The 7,863-nt window shown below is 35.1% G+C and overlaps 1 long non-coding RNA gene across 1 annotated transcript; it reads right to left on the reverse strand.

Moving 5' to 3' along the window:
• Positions 1-968: 968 nt before the first annotated feature.
• LOC149791402 (uncharacterized) lies at positions 969-7,397 on the reverse strand. The gene is made up of 2 exons (XR_016423176.1): positions 7,218-7,397; positions 969-1,512 (listed from the first exon to the last, which is right to left on the reverse strand). It is a non-coding gene; the product is annotated as an uncharacterized LOC149791402 (long non-coding RNA).
• Between the last annotated feature and the right edge of the window lie 466 nt (positions 7,398-7,863).

Consider the following 7,863-nt stretch of genomic DNA (forward strand, 5'->3'; position numbering starts at 1 on the left):
TAAAACAAACATACAATGAATATAGTATGTTTGCTTTATATGTAGTTGGCAAGTCAATATGACTAAATATTTCCACTACAATATTTCTTTTCTTTCGATTTCGCCTTTGATCTTTGTGAGAAAAAAAAAACTGCCACACTCAGGCAGATCAAAGGAATTAATTCACTTTATACCTGCTATAACTTGTACTTTAAGTTGTTAGGTGTACGCGCAAAAAAACATTTAGCTTGCTTGGTCTGTGTCCTTGTTTTTTATGATAGACTAGCCTATCGACAACTTCAATCAAATTTCCACTTAATCAAATCAATTCAAGGGCAGGATGCAAAACAATGATAAATGTACCTGTGTCATTCTTGGCATTTAAAACAATGAAAATAACATCAAGAAGAATCGTGGAATGGAGAATACTTGTAAGCAAATACTACAACAATGTGCAACACTACTGAACTACTAATATTTTAAAATGTAACTCAATTCATCCTTGCGGATAGAAGTATTTTGAAGAATAGGAATTATCAAATGCTATTTACCACATGCCTCTGTTTGTGACCAGTAACGCCAATGGTAATAAAGTTTGCACCGCGATAGGGAGCAATATTGGATAAGGAAATTGCTTTCTGCTGGCGTGCTTGAATCAAACAAGCTCGAAAATAGATTTGGCGGAAAAAGTTTAAAAAATGAAGACTAGTCCAGAAAATGAAAACTTGCATTGTTTATATTGTGGCAGTTATTGGTCTTAAGAGGACATTCCAATGACGTTGATAATAACATTTCATCTAAAAAATTGATATTAGCCATATATTGTTGACGGGCGAATGACGCTAGCTCTGTACTTGTGTAATTTAAGTAATTAACATCCCATTATTTCCCAGACAGATCCGCTCCGCTCGTCCGTTGTATATTTGTCTTGAAAACTTTACGTCCTGGAGAGGCCAAACCGCTTCATCCATGGCGCCAACAAACTAGTGTTAGCAGTAACAGCCCTTTAATGAATTAAGAAAGGAAACGAACAAAATAGAAAACAAAATGGGTCTCATTAGCGACAATGTCAACAACTTGCTGGTGTTTGTTGTACCTGCCCTTCACAGTAATAACGAGGGAAACAAAACTTTGCCTGTCGCTTTGGTCATTTACTGTTAGGATCGAAAATAATGGCGATTTGGATAATTGGGATGAAATTTACATATTCAGATAAATTTGAAAATTCTCAAATGCATTTAACAAAGCGGCTATACTTAGTTTGAGCATATTGTCTACTTACTTTAAAGTTACAACTACTTGTAAACTCAATGTTTGTCATGCTGTATCTCTCTCTCTCTCTCTCTCTCTCTCTCTCTCTCTCTGTTGAAGCAATTAGCAATTATCTTGCAATCTAGCCAGTCTAGCTGATAATGATTTGTTTTATGTGTTCACAGTAGTCAGGCTTTTTTCATTCCTCTTCGTCTTCTTATCCTGTTAGTCGTCTTGATTTTCTTCTTTTTATTTTGGCAAGTACGACACTGCAGACGAGACCTTCAATAAACAAACCCAGTAGGATAATAAATGCAACTCAGCAGATCAATTGATATCTTAACCTCTCAGCTGACAATTTTAGTGCAAATCTAAAGGCAGGCCGTGCATGAATAGCAAAACATTCCAGACTAAGGTACATCTGCCTAAAAAGCAATTCATGAACATTTCAAAAGAAATACGCCACGTAATGATAAGTTGTAACTCGTTGCCTTTGAAAACAAAATGTTACTTGAATAGGTGCTAATAACGTACATTTATCGGTAGTGACAACATAATTTAGTGTATTTACTCCGGAATGCTTTAGTTCAAATATGCAAACCCGTCCATTCAATGTTTGAGTTACGCATTATACCTATTCTGTTGTAACCTGCCTTACAGCACAATCTGTAAAAACATGCACAAAACATTCAATAACAAGACGCAGTCAGATGAAATAGCAGATAGGTATACTGAATGACAGAAGGACAAAGAGATTTTAAAAAATACAGAAAGAACCGGAAAAAAGATCAGCAGAAAATAGCAGAACAATTAATAAATATAAATAATCAGTATATAAATTCATCATTTGCTCAATATAGTGAGCTTTAACTATTTCATTCCGTCACTGATGTTGCTACGATTATACATTCATACCTTGCAGGGTGTTTGTATACCTAGTCGATTTCTTTATTAAGTACCCATAACGCACACAGATGGTCATAACACAGGCTTCTCTCCACTACTCTAGACCTGTTCTTCTGAGGGCCAAACAGCAAACAAACACAATTAGGTAGTGGTCTATTTTCCCCGATCGAAAAGTACATCAATATTTTTTTCTCCACAGGGCAGAATTGATCCTCCTAGCAATATCTACTGTAGTCATCAACTACGTCTCTTCCCACCACCCACAAACGACCCATTCGCTTAGAAGTACTTTATTTCAACACAAAATTTCCCTTTAAATAATCACCGTCATGTAAAAGCATCAGATGGTAACGAAAGGTAATTGTGCGATGTCCTTTGCAATTTTCGTCGTAACATTATGTTACCATGGGGAGTTTACATTGGTCTAAAATATACAATTCTCAAAGAAATATATTATATTTGCTCCATTGATTCCAAATCTTTCATAGATGGGTTGATGATGCACACATCGAAAGAGACACACCATCACTGGCTCTGTAAGCGGTATTACTCCATTAGCAATGCAATAATCAAGCAAACAAATTACTTTGAAATTTAGTAAAGAGTCATGTGACAACTATTCCATTGTCTATGATGGAAAGAAGATAGTAAAGCGGGTAAATATCGAAAGTTTATACTAAGCAAGAAAAACTATATTTAAGGAAAACTAATTCCTAGATCGACATTCCCGTGGGGAAAGAGATTTTGGAGTAGAATCTTTTAGTAAGTCTATTCTAGGGCAAACTTTAGGGTGTCGGGAGTGAGGCGGTCTTGCCTCGAAGAAAACCTGTTCAGCGAGAAAAATCTGTATTTCAACATAAAGTACAAATTCACTCTAGGCTTCTAGAGAAGTTTTCTTGCTAGATAAAAACGATCATGCATTGGAACAGTGGCTCTGGAATTCATTTCTTCTGCGGTGTTATTTTTCATCCAAAGATTCGTCTCTAAATTTCGATAGTATTTGGAATTGATAATGTTTGAATATGTAAAATAATAGCATGACCTGTATCCACATACACCTTTGAAAAACGTATGGATTACGTCTTCATGTCTGTCCAGAAGTTAGTGATGCAACTTTGTCCTACACCATTAGAGACACAAACTTCAATCTTTATATTATTGGAGTAGATTGTAATGTTAAAATTTACATTATATTTCTTGGGGTGATATTCGTTTCTGGGGATGGTTATTTTGCTTCAAAAACTAAATATTTGAAGCTTTGAATTTAGAGATCAGAAAGGTTTTTGTGCCATCTTCACTGCCAGGGCCATATCATTTGCATTGAACTTTTGGATTATACTCTCTGGACATCCCACATGGATGGTCCCTGTTATAAGCTTTCCCATGCTTACAACTTGACAACTCAGAAACTATATATAGGTTTGAAGGACATAAGACGGAATCAGACATACTGGCATATTGAATACTGACCATGGGTTATGCCAGTTGGTTGTTGACTTGCCCCTAGGTAATATCTTGGAAGCAGTTTAGATCTGCACCATTTAACCACACATTGATACGAACATATACAAATGTCCAGTTGTTATGTATATCCATTTTTTAAAAAACTTTTGGTACAAGATTATACCGTTTTTGTGTGTAATTTTGGTTCAAAAGTGTAAATTGTAGTGGTCTTCAGGCAAAACAATACTTAGTTATTGTTTTATCCATGGAAATAGATTCCATTTTGTTTTAGACATTACGCTATAAATAGGTGCTGAAAGGTTAAATTCAGCCTCCGTATTGAATCTCTTTACAAGATTGTAATAATACCTCACAGGCTGGTGAAGGTCAGGTGGGTTCTTATAAGAATGAATTGATTTCCCGTTGGCTGAGTTAGGTCAGGAAGGTCCATAAGATTTAAGATACATTCAGTCTCTATATTGAATCTGTTTACAAGTTTGTAATAATACCTCTCAGGCTGGTGAAGGTCAGGTGGGTTCTTATAAGAATTAATTTATTTCCTATTCGCTGAGTTACGTCAGGTAGGTCCATAAGATTTAAGATATTTCGAATTGGATGGATTAGGTCACATGAATTGTTCTAAAGTATTAGATTGAGTAGTAGGGTCTATCACGTGGGGTATATTTCAACATATCGTCGTAATGGATACTAATAGATCTGTAAGGAGGGAACTGAGCCGTTAATTCATTCCCATTTTGGACTCATTCATATTTATGATTTTTAATTCATATGTTAAATCAGTCCGCATAAGTATGTAATGCCTTGTTTATATAATTTGAATGGAGACAGTTGTTAGGTTTGGTCATTGAAGTTACACAGTGCTCATTGGACTAGACTATTGTTCTGGGACTATGACCGGACCAAAGGAATGGGTTTCCAGAGTGTCCAGAGCACCCAGCTAAAGAACCCTACCTACACACACACACAGGTACAGTCACGTGTCACATGAAACTTAACTATCATTTTATTATTGCGCACGTTTGTTTGGTAAAATGTATATTTTGAATAAATAGACACAGACTTTTGCTTTGGTGCCCTTTCAAGGAAAGTCAGGGCCGTTTTAAAATGGTTATATAGTAGGCTTCTTTCCTCTACTCAAGAATCGTGATTATGAGAGCCAAGAAGCAAACAAAAACAAATAGTTAATGGTATATTTTCACCGATCGAAAAGTACCTCACTTTTTTTCACCGTAGGGCAGAATTATCCTCCTAGCAAATTCTACTGTAGTCTCAATTACGTTTCCTCACACCACCCACAAACGACCCATTAATTTAGAAGGCAATTACTCCAACAAAACGTTCCCTTAAAATAATCACCGTGATGTAAAATCTTAAAATGGCAACGAAAGTTAATAGTGCAATGTCAATTACAATTTAGCCTATCTTGTGCTGACAATGACGTTAAACCCTCCAACAACAACTTACATCAATTACCTCTAAATAAAACCTCCTGACCAACCAAAAACCTATAAGACAATGTATGTTACAGGGGTACTGATTGTGTGTAGAAAGAGACGTAAGGTGGAGGGTAGGGGTGGCAGGCCAAGCATGGCATCTTATTGATCATCCGTCGAGGGTTATGGAACATGGCGTGTCTTATGATCGTCGTCTGTACGCCATCAAAGCAATTATGCAAGTGTCGTCAATCATCCTTTAAAGCTTCATTCAAGCATGCTAAGGGATTTGGCCTACTTTCCATTTCGTTTACTCTCGAAAATACGTTATCATTTTCTATCTAAGGAATTCTGAATCCAGTAAAAGGCATGGAGTAGCAAAGGCAAGATGGCCGAAGACTGGAATTGATTTATACATTTTAAATTCATGTTAAATGTCACAGGGCATCCACTGTTGTTGCTTTTTGCTGTTAACGTCAATTTAATCCGGCACTATATGACAGGTTAGTTCGGTTAAAACCTTCACTTGAATTTGTACCAGTAAAAATTGCATGCCTTTTTAAAATGAGTATTGTAGTATTACACCTTCTTCTTAGTTTACACCTTGAGGGTTTATCAACGGCAACTCTGCAAAGATAGCATCGTTTATACCATTGTTCGAGAAAACACATTAACAGTAATGAAACTATTTAGTTCAAGATGATCTCTCATCCGTCATCCCTCAACCGCAAGCTCAAAATATAAAACCTTTCCTATTTTAGTAGTTAACAATATGCGCATTGTGCATGACTCAATTATATTTTTTAAAAATTAGAAAACGTTTAAACATTCATTGCTCAGGTGGGTTTAACTTAAACTACATGACATGAGCATGGTAAACAAGGGCTCAATGTAACTGAGATTGTAATCTATCCAATTATAGGAAACGCTTTATGGAGTTTCTTTTGTCCATACTATGTCATCTGTTTTACGTGATTATCTAATAACGCCGTCTTATTTGCTTTATTTACTGTGGAGAACTCGATGGTCTAATATATGATTTATGTCCCGATATTTAAAATTTACCTATTTCTTTAATTATAAGTTGACAACGTCCACTTACTGTTTGTAATGTACCTGGTGGGAGGCGGAGAAAAACCTAAAGTAAAGGAAACTATAACAAAAGAAAAAAGAGAAAGAGCCACAGTAATAGAAAGAGGAACATATACAAAATGGAAAAGGTAAAACGTATCAGAATCAAGAAAACAATGGGTGAATGAACTAAGGAACAAATGAATAGAAACACATACATTATATATATATATATATATATATATATATATATATACATATATATATATATATATATATATATATATATATATATATATATATGCAATAGACTGACAACGAACAGTTCGAAACTTTACCTAGTAGTCACAATAAGAAGAAATTCTTAAATAAATGTATGTATGTTCATTGAACTCGTTTGTCTGGGTAAAACGGCATTGTTTTAGAACTGTCGAAAGTCACACGCAATGGTAATTAGTTCTTTTCGTAAAAATGCAAGATGTGGCATCCCGAAATAAATTTAAACTATATATATTCTGTTATTACTGTTAGCATACGTTAAGTTAAAAGAATACCTACAAAACAAGGTATAAAATATGATATTTCCCCAAGAAACTGTACGAATAATGGACACTGAGCGGAAAGTCTTAAATGTGGTATGGTATGGTATGTATGTATGTATGTATGTATGTATAGAGTGCACAAAATGACGCTTTCTTGCTGTATATTCGAGCGTTCATCCATTCTCGCCTCTTCAGTACTCATTTTCACACCAGAGTGATCGAGTGATTCGTGCATTTAAAACCCCTGACATATACGATAATCCATTACTTACAACAAGACATGAAAATTTAATAACATTTTTAAATGAACCAATAAACTGTGATTGAAGTATTTATGCAAGTATCATTGGCTCCCTTTAGGGAATGCTCATGGCTGGCGTCTAGGATGAAACCTTCTCGCAATTGTAAATTGCGGAGGAAAACTTAGTGCACCTTTTGGTTAATTTATCAGTGGCTCAGGAGGAAACTTGAAAACATACATACAAACGGACAGATAGACGTTCCAATGGGGGGGTCACAATATTATTGCAGTTGTTTTTTTGAACAAGAACAATCATAATACTTGACTTACCTGTCACTTATGATATCAAATTCCTGTTGACTAAGATAGAGATGTCGACTTTTGCATGAGCACCATTTCAATCATTGATTTCTATAAGTTCATATTAAATAAATAAATATTAATCACATCCCATTATAGTCCAATAAATGAGTAACCAATACAACCCGTATTCAGATTGCAGAATTTGTATCCGAACAACCACTCTCTTTGTCTCTCGTGGCTGCAAAAAGAAGCCTTATGTGTTGTTTTCAAGCCGATGTGACGAACATTTCCACTATACCATTCTCTCCTTTCGATTTCGCCTTTGTACATTTCTAGGAAAACTGCCACACACTGGCTAAATTAGTAATTGATTTAGATTATTCATGCGCTACCTTGTATGTACATTGAGTACGTGAACGCGAGAAAAATAAATTACTCTAACGTGTTGCATCTTGTCTTGACCGTATACAATATTTTAGTGTTATTATTTTTTCACCCATATTTCCAATAGTAAATTTTAAAGGAGATAATCAATTCAAGAACAGACTGGTAAACAATATAAAACTAGTCATTCGTGCAATTTTACAATATGATACTAATATCAAGAATATAGGCTTTATGGAACAGATTATGCACTTAAGAAAATACTATATCTGTGTGCAACACTAATGAA

The sequence above is a fragment of the Sinohyriopsis cumingii genome, chromosome 9, assembly GCF_028554795.1.
Source record: "Sinohyriopsis cumingii isolate HCF-2022 chromosome 9, ASM2855479v2, whole genome shotgun sequence".
Taxonomy (NCBI): domain Eukaryota; kingdom Metazoa; phylum Mollusca; class Bivalvia; order Unionida; family Unionidae; genus Sinohyriopsis; species Sinohyriopsis cumingii.